Source organism: Dendrobates tinctorius, unplaced genomic scaffold, assembly GCF_039654945.1.
Source record: "Dendrobates tinctorius isolate UK_male_01 unplaced genomic scaffold, ASM3965494v1 ptg000105l, whole genome shotgun sequence".
In the NCBI taxonomy this organism is placed as follows: domain Eukaryota; kingdom Metazoa; phylum Chordata; class Amphibia; order Anura; family Dendrobatidae; genus Dendrobates; species Dendrobates tinctorius.
Genome location: NW_027361773.1, coordinates 602,716 through 619,002, shown reverse-complemented (window position 1 = coordinate 619,002; position 16,287 = coordinate 602,716).

Below are 16,287 nucleotides of genomic sequence, written 5' to 3'. Positions count from 1 at the left end.
GAGCAGTGCCCAGCAAGGAGAGGTATTTAACTTTTTTAAAGGTGGGGAGCAATTTTTGGGGAGCACTATACACTGGAGAATGAGATATGTGGCCCATCATACACTGAAGCATCATCCATTTGGCCCATCATATACTGGAGCATTCCAAATGGGGGAAATCATACACTGGAGCAGCATTTATGGGGCACATTATACACTGGAGCATTAGAAATGGGGCCCATTAGATATGGAGCATTATTTGGGCCCATAAGACACTAGAGCATCATCCATGGGGCCCATCATACACTGGAGCATCAGCCATGAGGCCCATCATATACTGGAGCATTCCAAATGGGGGACATCATACACTGGAGCAGCATTTACAGGGAACATTATACACTGGAGCATTAGAAATGGGGGCCATTATATATGGAGCATTATTTGGGCCCATAAGACAGTGGAGCATCATCCATGGGGACCAACATATACTGTAGCATTATGTGGAGCTCATCATATACTGTATGGAACATTATATGGGACCAATTATTCTGTATGGAGAAATATATGGGGCTCATTATTCTGTATGGTGCACTATGTGGTGGCCATAATATTGTATGGAGTAATATACTGTTCATTTTTTGAGCTATTGGAGAATTTAAAATAGGTATCAGTCATGTCATGTAAGAAGTGAAGTATTTTACATTGTACTATACCAATATTTATCTGCCGTATCGGAGCATCATGAATTGTGGTATATGTTAAAGGGGCCCACTGACACTCTTTGGCCCGGGCAACATGAAAACCTGGAGCCAGCCCTACCCCCCCCCACAACTTTAGCCAAATGACTCCCAGTTTTCAATGCGTAACTATTATTATAAAGTAAATTAAGGTTGACAAGCTTAAGTAATAAGAATTGATGTTGTTGGCATTGAAATGGGCACTGTTGGTGTGTTTACTGTCCTCCACTCCCTGACGACTTTGCTTCCCCATTGACTTGCATTGGGTTTCGTGTTTCAGTCGGACCCCGACTTTTCCCTATAGTCGGACGATTTCGTTCTACTCGACTTTTGAGAAAGTCGGGTTTCATGAAACCCGACTCAACCATAAAAAAGGCAAAGTCACTCAACTCTAATCGCCTCTCAAAAGAAATTCAGAAAATTCTGCACTCCCAAATCCAAATGCCCACTCCCTTCTGAACCCACAGTGTTCCTAAATTACATATAACGTCCACATGTTTGGCATTTCTGAAGCGATGAGAGCCCGCCTAATTTATGGGTACTTGTCTCCAGAAGCATGAGCTGGACATAACATACTGATCACTACAATGGCAGTTTGCAATTTTTCACTTGGCAACATTCATTGCTGCTTGTTTCTGGAAAACAATCATGGAGTCAAAATTGTCAAAACACCTGTAGATAAATTCCCAAAGCGGTATAATTTTCAAGATGGGGTCACTTGAGGAAGAGATTCTGCTCTTCTAGCACTTAGAGGCTCTGTACATGGAGTCTGCAAACTATTCTAGGAAAATCTGCACTCCAGGAGGCATATAGCGCTCCGTCCCTTCCGAGTCTCTCTGTATGGGTAAGCAGTACTGTACAGCCACATATGGGGTATTGCCACATTTAGTACATATTGTGGGACAATTTATGGTGCCATTTTTACCCACTTGTGTGAAAATGTAAAATCTGGGGCTAAAAATATAATTATTTTTTCTTCACTTCCCAAAGGTATAAAATTCTGTGACACACCCGTGGTGTCAATGTGGGGAAGAGGACTCCCAGATAGTGAAAGGACAGGTACCCAGGGGATCGCCATCAGGGTTCCTGAGGGAACGATACTGGGAAGACAGTAAAAGAAAGACTTGACTGAAGTTGTCAGGTAAACAGGGGGCGGGGCAAGCTTAAAAGGAGCAGGGGCACGCTGAAGTGGCAGTTGACAGAGAGCAGGACAACAGATAGGAAGCCGTGTGAGACAGAGAGGACCGAGGGAGCAGACGGTGTGTTGTGGAGAGACCGACAGGGGCCTGTGAAAGGAAAGCTGCGGACTCACAGACTAGTGACACGTGAGAGTCTGGCACCGGCGGCCGCTCCCCGCATACGGTCCCATACAGCGACTCCCGCTGCTTCCCACCCTGTTGTGACAAGGCGGCTACCTCAGGCAACCGCAGCGACGACAGACCATTCCTTTACAGCGGTCAGAACACTGCCCCCCTGCCTTCTCCCACAGCTGCGGCCCTGTCATTACTGGCCCCAGGGGGCGCCACCTCGCTACAGGCAGTAGTAGAGGCCCCCGTCCGGTTTGCTCAGGGACCCTGAGCAGAGGTTGGTGAACGGTTATATTTTGAAACTGCATCATAACCCCGCGGTGAGACGAGAGCCGCAAGGAGACACCTGTTGCGCCCATCGGCACAGTTTCTTCAGGGCCTGTTGCGCCCCACCATCTTCATTTCTTCCGGGCCTGTTGCGCCCCACCGTCATCGTTTCTTCAGGGCCTGTTGCGCCCAGCTCCATCCCGGAATATCGAGGCGTCAAGGCAGCCGCATCAGCGACCTCTACGCGGCCACGCCTGTGATCCTGACAGACCCCTGGAAGGATAAGTTTATTATAAGAGATAAGGACCCCCCAGTTTGGTCATACATGGCCTATAGCACCCGGGCCAACCGGGTTAGTCGCATTACCCATAAGAAAGTGTTGTTAGGTTTGTTGAGTCCCTGCGTGGACTGGTTTCTGTTAATACTTTTTTTTGGTTGCTCAATATAGCCCCAGCGGCTACAGTTTATAAAAGTTATTTCCACAAACCACACTCAGCCTCGTGTCTCGTCACTGCATCCTGCGAACCTGCTAGAACCCTACACTTGGCGTAGTCGGCAGGATGCATTCTCCGAGCACAGACAGTGGTGCCCCAGATCAGGGTAGAGCTGTAAACTCTACAAATGATGAGGGTCCCCGTACCAGCATATCATTGGGGGCCATGCTGAACAACCTGCCTAGATTTTCCTGGCTGCAATACTATGTTATGGAGCTGGACAGAGCGGATGTGAGGACTCTTTTGGATGCACCCAGTGACCCCTGATCTGGAGGCTGAGGTGGCACTCATGGCACTGGATGGGGATACGCGGAGGTCAGTGATGTTGAAACCTCCAGGTCACCGCAACACTTTTGAAAAAGTGTTACAGATAGTAGAACGAACCCATGGGGACCCTACTGATGTGGGAGAGTTAAGAACCCGTTTGTTTAGTCGGATGCAAGTAGAGGGGGAGACGATCAAAGAGTATATGAATGTCCTCCAAGAATTGCATACGGCTATAGAAAGAAAGGACGGGGTGACTGGTTTGCGAGATCCATTAGTCAAACAGGCACTGCGGGAACAGATCAGGATGAATCCCCAAATAGATTTTTCAGAGGTGAGAAGTCAGGCACGAGCTCGAGAGCAGGAGCAGGGGATGGCGGTCCCCATGGGGAAAGTCCGAGGTGTGGAGGCCTCCACGAATGTAGTCAAGGAGCCTCAGTGGGTGGAAGAGATGAAGCAAGAGCTCAAAAGTATTAAGGGCGAGTTGGCCGAAGTAAAGAGAAGAACCGAGACCGGGACTGAACGACCTGGCTTTAACCCTGGCTTCTGGGGATCACGCTCCCCACGGGGTGGTCAACCTACACAGGCCCGGTGTTTTGAGTGTGGAGAACCAGGCCACTTTGCCCGAGTGTCGGCGGCGTGGGAGATACCCACCCCGGCCGCCATTAAACTAAAGGGCTCCGGGCTGGGGGGACGCGCTCGGAGCCGAAAACCACAACTAGGGGTGGTGGAAGTCCCGAAGATTTGGTAGCAAAATGCCCGGTGGTTTGGGCAGAAGTGGAGGGCCGGGCCATCTGATGCCTGGTGGACACGGGGTCACAAGTAACCACTATGCCCGCAACGTATTTTCAACAGAAATTCCCGGAAGCAGCAAGGCCTCAGTGGGGGCCCGTGATCAAACTAGTAGCTGCCAACCAACTGCCGGTCCCAGTTGCCGGGGTGGTGTGGATGCAAGTGATGCTGTGCGGTAAATCCCTTGGTCGCAGAGGGGTGGTACTGACTCAAGAAGAAGCTGATAAGTAACACCCCGTCACCCTAGGCATGAATGTTCTACGAGAGTTCGGCAACCTACTACTCAATGACCCTACACAGAGGATTCTGATGCAGTGGGGTTCTCGCACAGCCCAGGGACAGGTATTCCAGCAGCTGGTGCGGGGAGCACGGGTACATCAGGACCGCCAGGAAGGCGAGGCTCTGGGTAAGGTCATCACGCCAGCGACTCCCGTGCTTGTGTTACCTCCTGGACAGACTGTGGTGGCCCTGCCCATTCGAGCCCCGATACCCTTGGAGGGCGTGGAGGTGCAGGTGGAGCCGTGTCACTCGGAGCGCTTACCTCCTGGCATACTGGTGGCCCGTTCCCTGGCTACCGTGCAAAAAGAAGCCGTCCTGGTGCGCTGCGTTAACCTTGAAGACCAAGACACCATTCTGAAAGCACGGACTGTGCTGGCCAAACTAGTAAGGCCTTTAGAAGAAGTGCTGCCAGCTTCTGCGCTTCAATTACAAGTACACCCCGAGGATCCTTGGGAAGTAACAATACGAACCTTACAGGCCCACGAAGTCTCGGCACAAGAGAAAGGCCGAAAGATTTTGGAGCAGATGTGGGCCGAGCTTTCTGGATTAACTGCAGCCCAACTCTCACAGATAAAAACATTGCTGGGACAGTACCATGAAGTATTTGCTAGTCATGTGGACGATTTTGGGTGTACCACCTCCATCACTCATGAAATCCCCACAGCAGGAGCGGCCCCTATCCGGGAACGATATCGACAGATTCCGCCACAACTCTATCAAGAGGTGAAAACTTTGCTGGCCCAAATGCTGCGAAAAGGGGTGATACGGGAAAGTCAAAGCCCCTGGGCGGCCGCAATCGTGTTGGTCCGGAAGAAAGATGGTACACTACGATTTTGTGTGGATTATCGTAAACTGAATGCTTGCACTATTATAGACTCATATCCACTGCCCCGTATAGAAGAATCCCTGTCCGCCTTGGGAAAAGCAACATATTTTTCAACCCTGGACTTGGCCAGTGGGTACTGGCAGGTGCCCATGTCAGAAGATAGAGCCAAGACGGCGTTCATATTGCCCATGGGACTGTTTGAGTTTAATCGGATGCCGTTTGGGCTGGCCAACGCCCCCGGGACCTTTCAGCGATTGATGGAGCGGTGTCTGGGAGATCTCAATTTTGAGGCTACGTTGATCTATCTGGACATCATCGTCTATGCCGCCACCTTTGAGGACCACCTGAAGCGGTTGGGACAGGTACTCAGCCGGTTGCAAAAGTACGGGTTGAAGGTGAAGCCTCAGAAATGCCACCTATGTCGATCTCAGATTGAGTATCTGGGTCATGTCATTTCGGCAGAGGGTGTGAGGCCATCCCGGGAGAAGGTTGCTGCTATCCAGGAATGGCCTACCCCCGAGACGGTGAAAGATGTGCGGGCTTTTCTGGGGTTAGCCGGATATTACGCTTCGTAAAGAATTTTGCATGTCGAGCTTGAGCCCTGCACGACCTGTGTTGGCTTATGCAGATTTCTCCCAACCGTTCAACCTGCACACTGACGGGAGTCTTCACGGGCTGGGGGCTGTGTTGTCACAGGTTCAGGATGGCCGGGAGAGTGATCGCATATGGAAGTCGCTCACTCCATGACTCCGAGAGTAACCCTGACAATTACAGTTCTTTTAAGCTCGAACTCCTCGCAGTGGTGTGGGCTATGACGGAGAGATTCGCAGAGTACCTAGCGGGCTCCGAGGTGGTAGTGCGAACTGACAACAACCCGCTAGCTCATTTGGAAAACGCCAAATTGGGGGCTCTGGAACAGCGATGGGTGGCCCGGATGGTGAAGTACAATTATAAGATTATCTCCAAAAGAGGGGCCGAGAATGTCCATGCAGACGCCCTCTCCAGGATTCGACATACAATTCCAGGACGGAATCGAGACGAAGAATTAGAAGGAGAGGAAATACTGTTCGCTCTCACTGCTGCCGTGCTCACAACTGACAATAAAAAAATATCTTCCTCTGAGACCCCAAGAGGCATATTAGAACAATCCCGGGATAAGTGGATACAACAGCAACAAGAAGACGAAGAGGTTGGCCTTCTCAGGACATGGGTCGCCGCTGGGCAATTACCCCCTGACTCTCAACGGCAAAATTTGACTCAAGACCTGTTGCTTATGCTGCGACAATGGGAGAGGTTGGTTATCCGAAAGGGATTATTGTATCGTAAAATAACATCACAAACTCAATGACGGTTTGGCAGGTGGTTACGCCAGGAGCCCAACTTCACGTACTGGCTCGGGAGGATCACGAAAAAGGGGCCCATTTCGTAACAAAAAAAACTTTGCAATGGCTGCAACAGAAAGCTTACCACCTGCGCTTGCCGGCTGTTGTGGACGAAATTTGCCGGACCTGCAGCTTGTGTGAACTAGCCAAACCACCCGCTCAGCGAGCCGCAACACAGACTATTGTGACCTCAGCGCCCCTTGAGCTCCTGACGGTGGATTATCTGACCATTGGGCCCGCATTTCAGGGATACGAACACTGTCTCGTTATGGTAGATCATTTCACCAAGTTCACTGTGGTCACCCCCACTCGGGATCAGACCGCAGAGTTAGCTGCCTCCGCCATTTGTAGAAACTTTATACAAGTATACAGCTGTCCTCAACGAATACATTCTGATCAGGGAGCATGTTTTTTGGGGAAAGTCATGGAAGAACTACATCACCTCTATGGAATTGACAAATCCCGGACCACACCGTATCACCCGCAAGGGAATGGGGCTTGTGAATGATTTATTCGGACATTGATTCAGATGTTGCGCACTCTGGAGAGTGACAAGAAGGCCCGTTGGCCCGAATGTTTCCGAATTAGTTTGGGTCTATAACAATAGGGTACATCGAGTGACTGGCTATACCCCCTATTCCCTGTTGTTTGGGCGAGAAGGTAAAGGGATCACGGAGATGGAGTTAGACCCCGAAGAACCTCAGCCCTGGACTGGAGTGTCATCTTGGGTCCGAAATCATCACCATCATAGAATCATAGAATCATAGAATCATAGAATCGTAGAGTTGGAAGGGACCTCCTGGGCCATCTGGTCCAACCCCCTGCTCAAAGCAGGATTCGCTAAATCATCCCAGTCAGATGTCTGTCCAGCCTCTGTTTGAAGACTTCCATTGAAGGAGAACTCACCACTTCTCGTGGCAGCCTGTTCCACTCATTGATCACTCTAACTGTCAAAAAGTTTTTTCTAATATCTAATCTGTGTCTCTTCCCATTCAGTTTCATCCCATTGCTTCTAGTCTTTCCTTGTGCAAATGAGAATAAAGTTGATCCTTCTACAATGTGACAGCCCTTTAGATATTTGTAGACAGCTATTAAGTCTCCTCTCAGTCTTCTCTTTTGCAAACTAAACATTCCCAAATCCTGCAAACTCTTCACCGAATTGTACACACCAAGCTCCGAGACTGGGAGCACCCAGGGAAGAATGCAACCCCGCCTCCTCACCTCCAAAGCGGGTACCGGGTGCTTGTACTAGATCAACGCCCCCAGAACAAACTGGAGCCGCGTTGGGAAGAAAGTCCTTATCGGGTCTTACGCCGTATCTATCCGGACGGACCGGTGTACGAAATACGACCTGAGGAGGATGAAACACTGCCCACTCGTGTTGTGCATCATAATATGTTATGCCCATGTACTTCCTCCGACCCGAAGCAACCGGAGCCTATCCCGTCGACATCTGAACCGTCTTCCGCATGTTGGGACCCGAATGACGACGAAGATTGTCTCCCAGGACCCGGAGGCCCTCCACTCAGTAATGAATCATCTGACACAATTAGCCCGCCCGCACCAACCAGCCCACCGATGTCCACCACCCCAGACGACTCTACCTCAGTCGAACTTAGACGCTCCGAGCGGTCAACAGCCGGCAAACCCCCTGAACGATATGAGCAAGATCAATTCATATGGCAACGAACATTGAAACCTCTACAGACCGATCTCAATAGACTAAGGCCCTCGCCCGAGGACTGGCGAGCTTACAGGGTAGGGGAGTGTGGGGAGGAGGACTCCCAGACAGTGAAAGGACAGGTACCCAGGGGATCGCCATCAGGGTTCCTGAGGGAATGATACTGGGAAGACAGTAAAAGACTTGACTGAAGTTGTCAGGGAAACGGGGCGGGGCAAGCTTAAAAGGAGCAGGGAGCGCGCTGAAGTGGCAGTTGACAGAGAGCAGCACAACAGACAGGAAGCCGTGTGTGAGACAGAGAGGACCGAGGGAGCAGACGGTGTGTTGTGGAGAGACCGACAGGGGCCTGTGAAAGGAAAGCTGAGGACTCATGACTAGTGACACGTGAGACTGGCACCGGCGGCCGCTCCCCGCATACGGTCCCATACACCCACTCCCGCTGCTTCCCACCCTGTTGTGACAAGGCGGCTACCTCTGGCGACCGCAGCGACGACAGACCATTCCTTTACAGCGGTCAGGACACTGCCCCCCTGCCTTCTCCCACAGCTGCGGCCCTGTCATCACCGGCCCCAGGGGGCGCCACCTCGCTACAGGCGGTAGTAGAGGCCCCTGTCCGGTTTGCTCAGGGACCCTGAGCAGAGGTTGGTGAACGATTATATTTTGAGACTGCGTCATAACCCCGCGGTGAGACGAGAGCCGCAAGGAGACGCCTGTTGCGCCCATCGGCAATTTCAGGGCCTGTTGCGCCACACCGTCAGTTTTTTCAGGGCCTGTTGCGCCCCACTGTCATCGTTTTTTCAGGGCCTGTTGCGGCCCACCGTCATCGTTTCTTCAGGGCCTGTTGTGCCCCACCGTCTTCGTTTCTTCCGGGCCTGTTGCGCCCCACCGTCATCGTTTCTTCAGGGCCTGTTGCGCCCAGCTCCATCCCGGAATATCGAGGTGTCAAGGCAGCCGCATCAGCGACCTCTACGCGGCCACGCCTGTGATCCTGACAGACCCCTGGAAGGATAAGTTTATTATGAGATAAGGACCCCCCAGTTTGGTCATACGTGGCCTATAGCACCCGGGCCAACCGGTTTAGTTGGATTACCCATAAGAATGTGTTGTTAGGTTTGTTGAGTCCCTGCGTGGACTGGTTGCTGTTAATACTTTTTTTTGGGTTGCTCAATATAGCCCCAGCGGCTACAGAATTCTTTGAGATGTGTAGTTTGTAAAATGGGATCATTTATGGGGGTTTCTGCTGTTCTTGCAACTCAGAGGCTCCCCCAGTGGATCATGGCACCCGCAAACCATAACAGTAAAATCTGCACTATAGTATGGCGCTCTTTCCCTTCTGAGCTTTGCGCTGTGCCTGAAAAATATTTCCCGATTACATGTAGGGTATTGGCGCACTCAGAAAAAATGGACCTCAGTTTGTTGTAAAAAAAAAATGTCCTATTAGTCCTTAGAAAAATTAAAAACTTGGGGCTAAAAAAATTTCAGTGGAAAAAATATAATTATTCTTTCTTCACCACTCAGTGGTATAAAATTCTGTGAGGCGCATGTGGTGTCAATATGATCACTGCACCCCTAGATGAATTCATTGGGGAATGTAATTTCTAAAATGAGTTCACATATGGAGGTTTCTGTTATCCTGGCACCTCAAGGACTCTACCAATGTGACATGGCACCCTCAAAACATTCCAGCAAAATCTGAACTCCAATATAGCGCTTCTTCCCTTCTGAGCTTTGCACTGTGCCTCATAAGTAGTATTCCCCCACATAAGGGGTATCAGCGTACTCAGGAGAAATTGCACAACAAATTGAATGGTGCAATTTATTCTGTTATACTTGTGAAAATAAAAAAATTGGGGCTAAAATAATATTTTTTGTGGGGAAAATGTGATATTGTTTTATTTTCGCGGCTCAACGTTCTAAACTTTTGTCAAGCATCAGAGGGTTCAATGTGTTCATTACACATCTAAATACATTCCGTGAGGGGTCTAGTTTCCAAAATGGGGTCACTTGTCTGGGGTTTCTGCTGTTTAGGCACATGAGGGGCTCTCCAAACAGAGCATGGCATCCACTAAATGACATGTATTCAAAAAGTCAAATGATGTTCCTTCTCTTCCGAGCCCTGCCGTGCTCTCAAATAGTAGTTTTCTCCCACATATAAAGTATCGGCATACTTAGGAGACATTGCTCACCAAATTGTATGGTGCAATTTCTCCTGTTACCCTTATGAAAATGCAACATTTGGGACAAAAAAAAACATTTTTGTGGGGAAAATGTGTTTTTTTTTATTTTCATGGTTCGTTATAAACTTCTGTGAAGCACCTGGGGGTTCAAAGTGCTCACCATACATCTAGCTAAGTTCCCTGAGGGTGTCTAGTTTCCAAAATGATGACACTTGTGGGGGATTTTCACTGTTTAGGCACATCAGGGGCTCTCAAAATGCGACATGGCATCTGCTAATTGTTCCAGCAAACTTTGCATTCAAAAAGTCAAATGGTGCTCCTCCCCTTCCGAGCTCTGCTATGCGCCCAAACAGTGGTTTCCCCCCACATGTGGGGTATCAGCATGCTCAGGAGAAATTGCAAAACTAATTTTGGGGTCCAATTTTTCTGTTACCCTTGTGAAAATAAAAAAAAATTGTATCTAAAGTAAATTTTTTGTGAATAAAAGTTAAATGTTCATTATTTATTTCCACATTCTAAAATTTCCTGTGAAGCACCTGAAAGGTTAATTAACTTCTTGACTGTGGTTGTGACGTGGTCCCTAAAAAAATTCTTTTGCAAATTTTGTTGGCAAAATGAGAAATCACTGGTCAACTTTTAACCCTTAACTTCCTAACAAAAAAAAAAATATTTCAAGAATTGTGCTGATGTAAAGTAGACATGTGGGAAATGTTATTTATTAACTATTTTGTGCGATATATCTCTCTGACTTAAAGGCATCGTAATTGTTTGAAAATTGCCAAATTTTCACCAAATTTCTATTTTTTTTCCCACAAATAAACACAATAGCAAAGAAATTTGACCACTATCATGAAGAACAATATGTCTCGAAAAAAAGTCTCAGTATCAGTGGGCTCCGTTGAAGTGTTCCAAAGTTATTACCTCATAAAGTGACAGTGATCAGAATTGTAAAAATTGCCCATGTCATTAACGTGCAATCCACTTTGGGGGGGTAAAGGTGCTAACGGGGAGAAATGTAAGATTCTACAGTACATCTGGGCAAGAAAAACGAAGACTATACCTATAGAATGGGAGGAATTGAACTAATCAACAACTCATGTGAAAAAGACTTGGGTCTACTAATAGATCACAAACTGCACATGAGTCAACAGTGTGATGCAGCAGCAAAAAAGTCAAACACCGTTCTGGAATGTATTAAGAGAAGCAAACAGTCTAGATCACGTGAAGTAATTATCCCTCTCTACTCCTCTTTGGTCAGACCTCATCTGGAATACTGTGTCCAGTTTTGGGCACCACATTTAAAAAAAGACATGAACAAACTGAAGCAAGTTCAGCGAAGAGCGACCAGGATGGTGAGCGGACTGCAAAACAATGTCTTACAATGAACGGTCTAAGGATCTGAGAATGTTTAGCTTGCAAAAAAGAAGGCTAAGAGGAGACTTAAAGGCAATCTGTCACCCACTGGGATGCTTTTAAGCTATTACTATGGGCATACAGGTAATAGAATGGTAAATTAGTCTTACCTGTATGCCTCATAGCTACGGTCTAGATCTTGATAAATGCACTTTTAATCTTTTAGATTAATGATTTCTTGCAGGTTCTGGGCTGTGAGGTGCATGGAAGAACTCCCTGCCTCCTCTCTTCATTACAATACCACACCCCTCCCATGCATATCACACTGATGAAGACACTGCCATTAGAATGACAGATAAGGTACCCATAACTGTGCAATTGCATGGCACATGCATGGGATTACGGCTAGGCAACTGCACATCACATGGCAGAGTGATGTGCATGGGAGGGAAGTGGTATTGTAATGAAGAGAGGAGGCACGGATATCTTCCAGGCACCACACAACCCAGAGCCTGGGAGAAATCATTAAGATTAAAAGTGCATTTCTCAATATCTAGACTGCAGCTATGAGGCATACAGGTAAAACTAGTTTATTCATTCTATTACATGTATGCCCATAGTAATAACTTACAAGCATCCCAGGGGTTGACAGATTCCCTTTAACATCTGAAGGGATGTCACAGTGTAGAGGGATCATCCTGATTCTCATTGGCATAAGGAAACACGAGAAGCAATGGAATGAAACCGAAAGGAAGAAGATACAGATTAGACATTAGAAAAAACTTTTTGACAATGTAGGTGATCAATAAGTGGAACAGGCTGCGATGAGAGATGGTACGTTCTCCTTCATTCGAAGTCTTCAAACAGAGGCTGGACAGACATCTGTCTGAGATCCTGCACTGAGCAGAGGGTTGGACACGATGACACTGGAGGTCCCTTGCAATTACAACATTATATGATTATGTGGATGTTAGGGTTTGTTAGAAGAAAACCTGAGAGTGGACCCTCTGGGTCGTGTCTCCAGAGCCCCCAAGGGCGAGCGGATCAGGTGAAGACCACCCCCTATACAAGGAGTGTTAGGAGCAGGCCCAAGGGAAGTGGAACCACAACTGCCAGAGCCAAAGTGGCGACTCAGGGCTGAGCTGAAGGAGAACGGGATAGCAGGACTGGAGACGGTACACAGGAACGGAGGGGACAGCGGGACCAGAGAAACCAGGACTAGCGGGGGCTTGAGCTGTAAGGAAAAAAGAGGAACAAAATGAGGAAGCTATGGGACAGTACCGGACACACAGGAGTGCAGACGGACACGGCTGAGACACAAGGCAGACAGGCAGGCACGGGCTGGCACACAGAGCTGACAGACACGGCTGAGACACAGAGCTGACAGGCACGGCTGAGACACAGAGCTGACAGGCACAGCTGAGACACAGAGCGGACGCCGAGTAGAAATACCCGGTGGGTGCTGCCATGTTGGGGCGGGGCCACCGGGTCAGAGCTCCCAGGGCCCCTTCGGAGGAGAGGGTGCAAGCGTGCATGCGCAAAGCACCGACGCACCGAGACCCAAATTGAGCAGCAGCAGGAACGCGCCTGTGAGAGGGGACGTGCCGAGGTGAGGGGATGCGCCGGTGAGTAACAGCAGTGTCCGTGACAGTGAAAGACTATGGAAAGTGCAGCATATTACATGAAGGACTATGGGAGTGCATTATACAATATGGAGGACTATGTGAGTGCAGTTTACTATATGGAGGACTATGTGGAGTGCTATATGGAGGACTGGGGAGTGCAGTATACTATATGGAGGTCTATGGGAGTGCATTACACTACATGGAGGACTATGGGGTGCATTATACTATATGGAGGACTATGGGGATTACATTATACCATATGGAGGAATTTGGGGAGTACACTATACCATATGGAGTATTATGGGGAGGGCATTATATAATAAAATGGAGGACTATGGAGTGTGCCTTATACTATATGGAGGACTATGGAGAGTGCATTATACTATATGGAAGGCTATTTGAGGGCTATTATATTTGGAGGGATATGTGGATGCCTTTATAGTGTATGCAAGCAATTATACAGTGTGAAGGTTTGTATAGGGTCCATCATATTGTGTGGAGGGCTAAGTGGGCGCCATTATACAGTGTGGAGAGGTGTAGGGCCATTATACTGCATGGAGGGCTGTGTTGAGGTCACAGTTGGGGGATCATACTGTGTTGGGGTCCTCATATTTTTCCAGGAGAGTTGAGGGGTGGTGTACAATAGGGTATCATACTGTGCGTGTGAAGAAATTCACTGTAGGGGTATCTTACAATGTTTGTGGAGGGAGCACTTTCAGTGACATCATACTTTATGAGTGCAATGAAAGGGGGACCTAGGGCTACTGTAGGAGGAAAATTAGAGGGCACACAGTAGGTGCAGTAATAGGGACACATACGGCAGCGGCGCAGCATTTGGGGTATCAGCAGGATGAGGACGGTGCATGAAATGTAAGAAGTCAGATGTGTCTTTGTGATCTCTGCAGATGAGTCCTGACTGGAGAAGTTGTCATGTCGGTCTGGGCCAGAGGGAAAAGATGGGAAAGGTGAAAGGCTCCATCAGAAAGAACGTCAGCGGTAAGTCACCATCTATAACTGTACTGTAGTCTTATATGTTCTGCAGGACTGGGATCTACCACTGTATGGCGGTAATAACAGTGCTGGTCTTTGTATACAGATCATTCTCAGTAACAGTGCAGTCATCTGCTGAGGTTCTCGTACATCCATTACTAGGGGGCGCCACCATACTTGTAATGTGGGTTACCTGGTTAGGAGCGACCTCAGAAGTTTCCCCCCCCTCCTCATTAGCCAAACCCCTAGCTCCGCCTCTGGAATATCTGGTGATAACTTCATGTCGATGCCATAATGATCCTCGGTCTACTGAACCACCGCACGACCTGCTCTACCCTCTCCTACTGTATCCTCACCCATCCCTGTAGACTGTGAGCCCTCGCGGGCAGGGTCCCCTCTCCTTATGTACTTGTGTGTCCCTTGTCTTACACGTTTATTACACTTGTCTATATTTCCCCTTTTCACATGTAAAGCGCCATGGAATAAATGGCGCTATATAAATGTATAATAATAATAATAAACACATACATAGAACTGTACACATAAGGCTGTGTGCACAAGTAAGCGTTTTTACCGGCAAAAACGCTTAAAAAACGCTTAGGCTGTGTGTACACGGTGCGGATCCTCCCGTGGATTTTTCTGCGCGGATTTTACTAAATCCGCAGGTCAAATGAGCTGCATTTTTCCTGCGGATTTAATGCATTTTTTGTGCGGTTTTACCGCCGTTTTTGTGCGGTTTTCCACTGCAGTTTTCCACCTGCGGATTTGTAGAATGGAGCAGGTGGAAAACTGCAGCAAAACCGCACAAAAGAAGTGACATGCTGCTTTTTTTATTCCGCATGAAATCCACGCGGAAAAATCCGCAGCATGTGCTCAGCGGTTTTTTTTTTTTACATAGCCAATAATGGTACTGTACATCACCTGCAGTTCTGTTGCAGATCCGCAGCAGAATCCGCACCGTGTGCACAGAGCCTCACAAGAAGCATCCCATTCATTTTAATGAATTCTGCACTTTTTGTGCATATTGATGCGTTTTTTTCCACGGAAAAAACGCATCGCGGTAAAAAACGCAGCATGCTTATTAACTTTGCGGGAAAATCCACATTTCTAGCTATATTCTATGAGACTGGGCACGCGCGGAAAAAAAATGCATCAAAAATGCGCGTTTTCTGGGAAGGAGTCCGATTTTCTGTCAGGAATTTTCTGCATACGTGGGCACATACCCTAAGGCTATGTGCACACGTAGATTTAGGTCCTGCGGATTTTTCCGCCTGGATTTGGAAAAATCCGCAGGTAAATTCTCAGGTCAAAAGACCTGCAGTTTACCTGCGGTTTAGCCCTGCGGTTTCACACCTCTACAATGGAGGTGTGAAACCGCAGCGGAATCCGCACAAAGAATTGACATGCTGCGGATTTGAACCCGCAGCAAATCCACACGGAAAAACCCGCAGCATGTGCACAGCGTTTTTCAGTTTACCATTGAAAACAATGGTACTGTACAACGCACCTAAGGCTATGTGCACACGTTGCGGATTTGACTGCAGATTTTTCAGTGCGGATTTGGCGGAATCAGCTGGTAAAATGACCTGCATTTTACCTGCGGATTTAGTGCAGATTTACTGCGGATTTTGTGCAGATTCCACCTGCGTTTTTACACCTGCGGATTCCTTTAATGTAAGAGGTGTAAAAGCGCTGCAGAATCCGCAAACAGAATTGACATGCTGCGGAAACTAAACTGCGCAGAATTTTCCGCAGCATGTGCACAGATTTGGTTTTCCATAGGTTTACATGGTACTGTACACCGCATGGAAAACTGCTGTGGATCCGCAGCCATATCCGCAACTTGTGCACAGACCCCAAGGCTTTGTGCACACGGTGCGGATTCTGCTGTGGATCCGCAGCGTTTCAGGCCCTGCGGGTCCGCAGCAGATTTAGCTGCGGTGTACAGTACCATTGTTTTCAATGGTAAACTGGAAAACGCTGTGCACATGCTGCAGATTTTTCTGCGCGGATTTGCTGCGGTTTACAATCCACAGCATGTTAATTCTTTTGTGCGGTTTCACACCTTATCCATTATGAGGTGTGAAACCGCAGGGCAAAACCGCAGGCTAATCCGAAAACCACAGGCTAATCC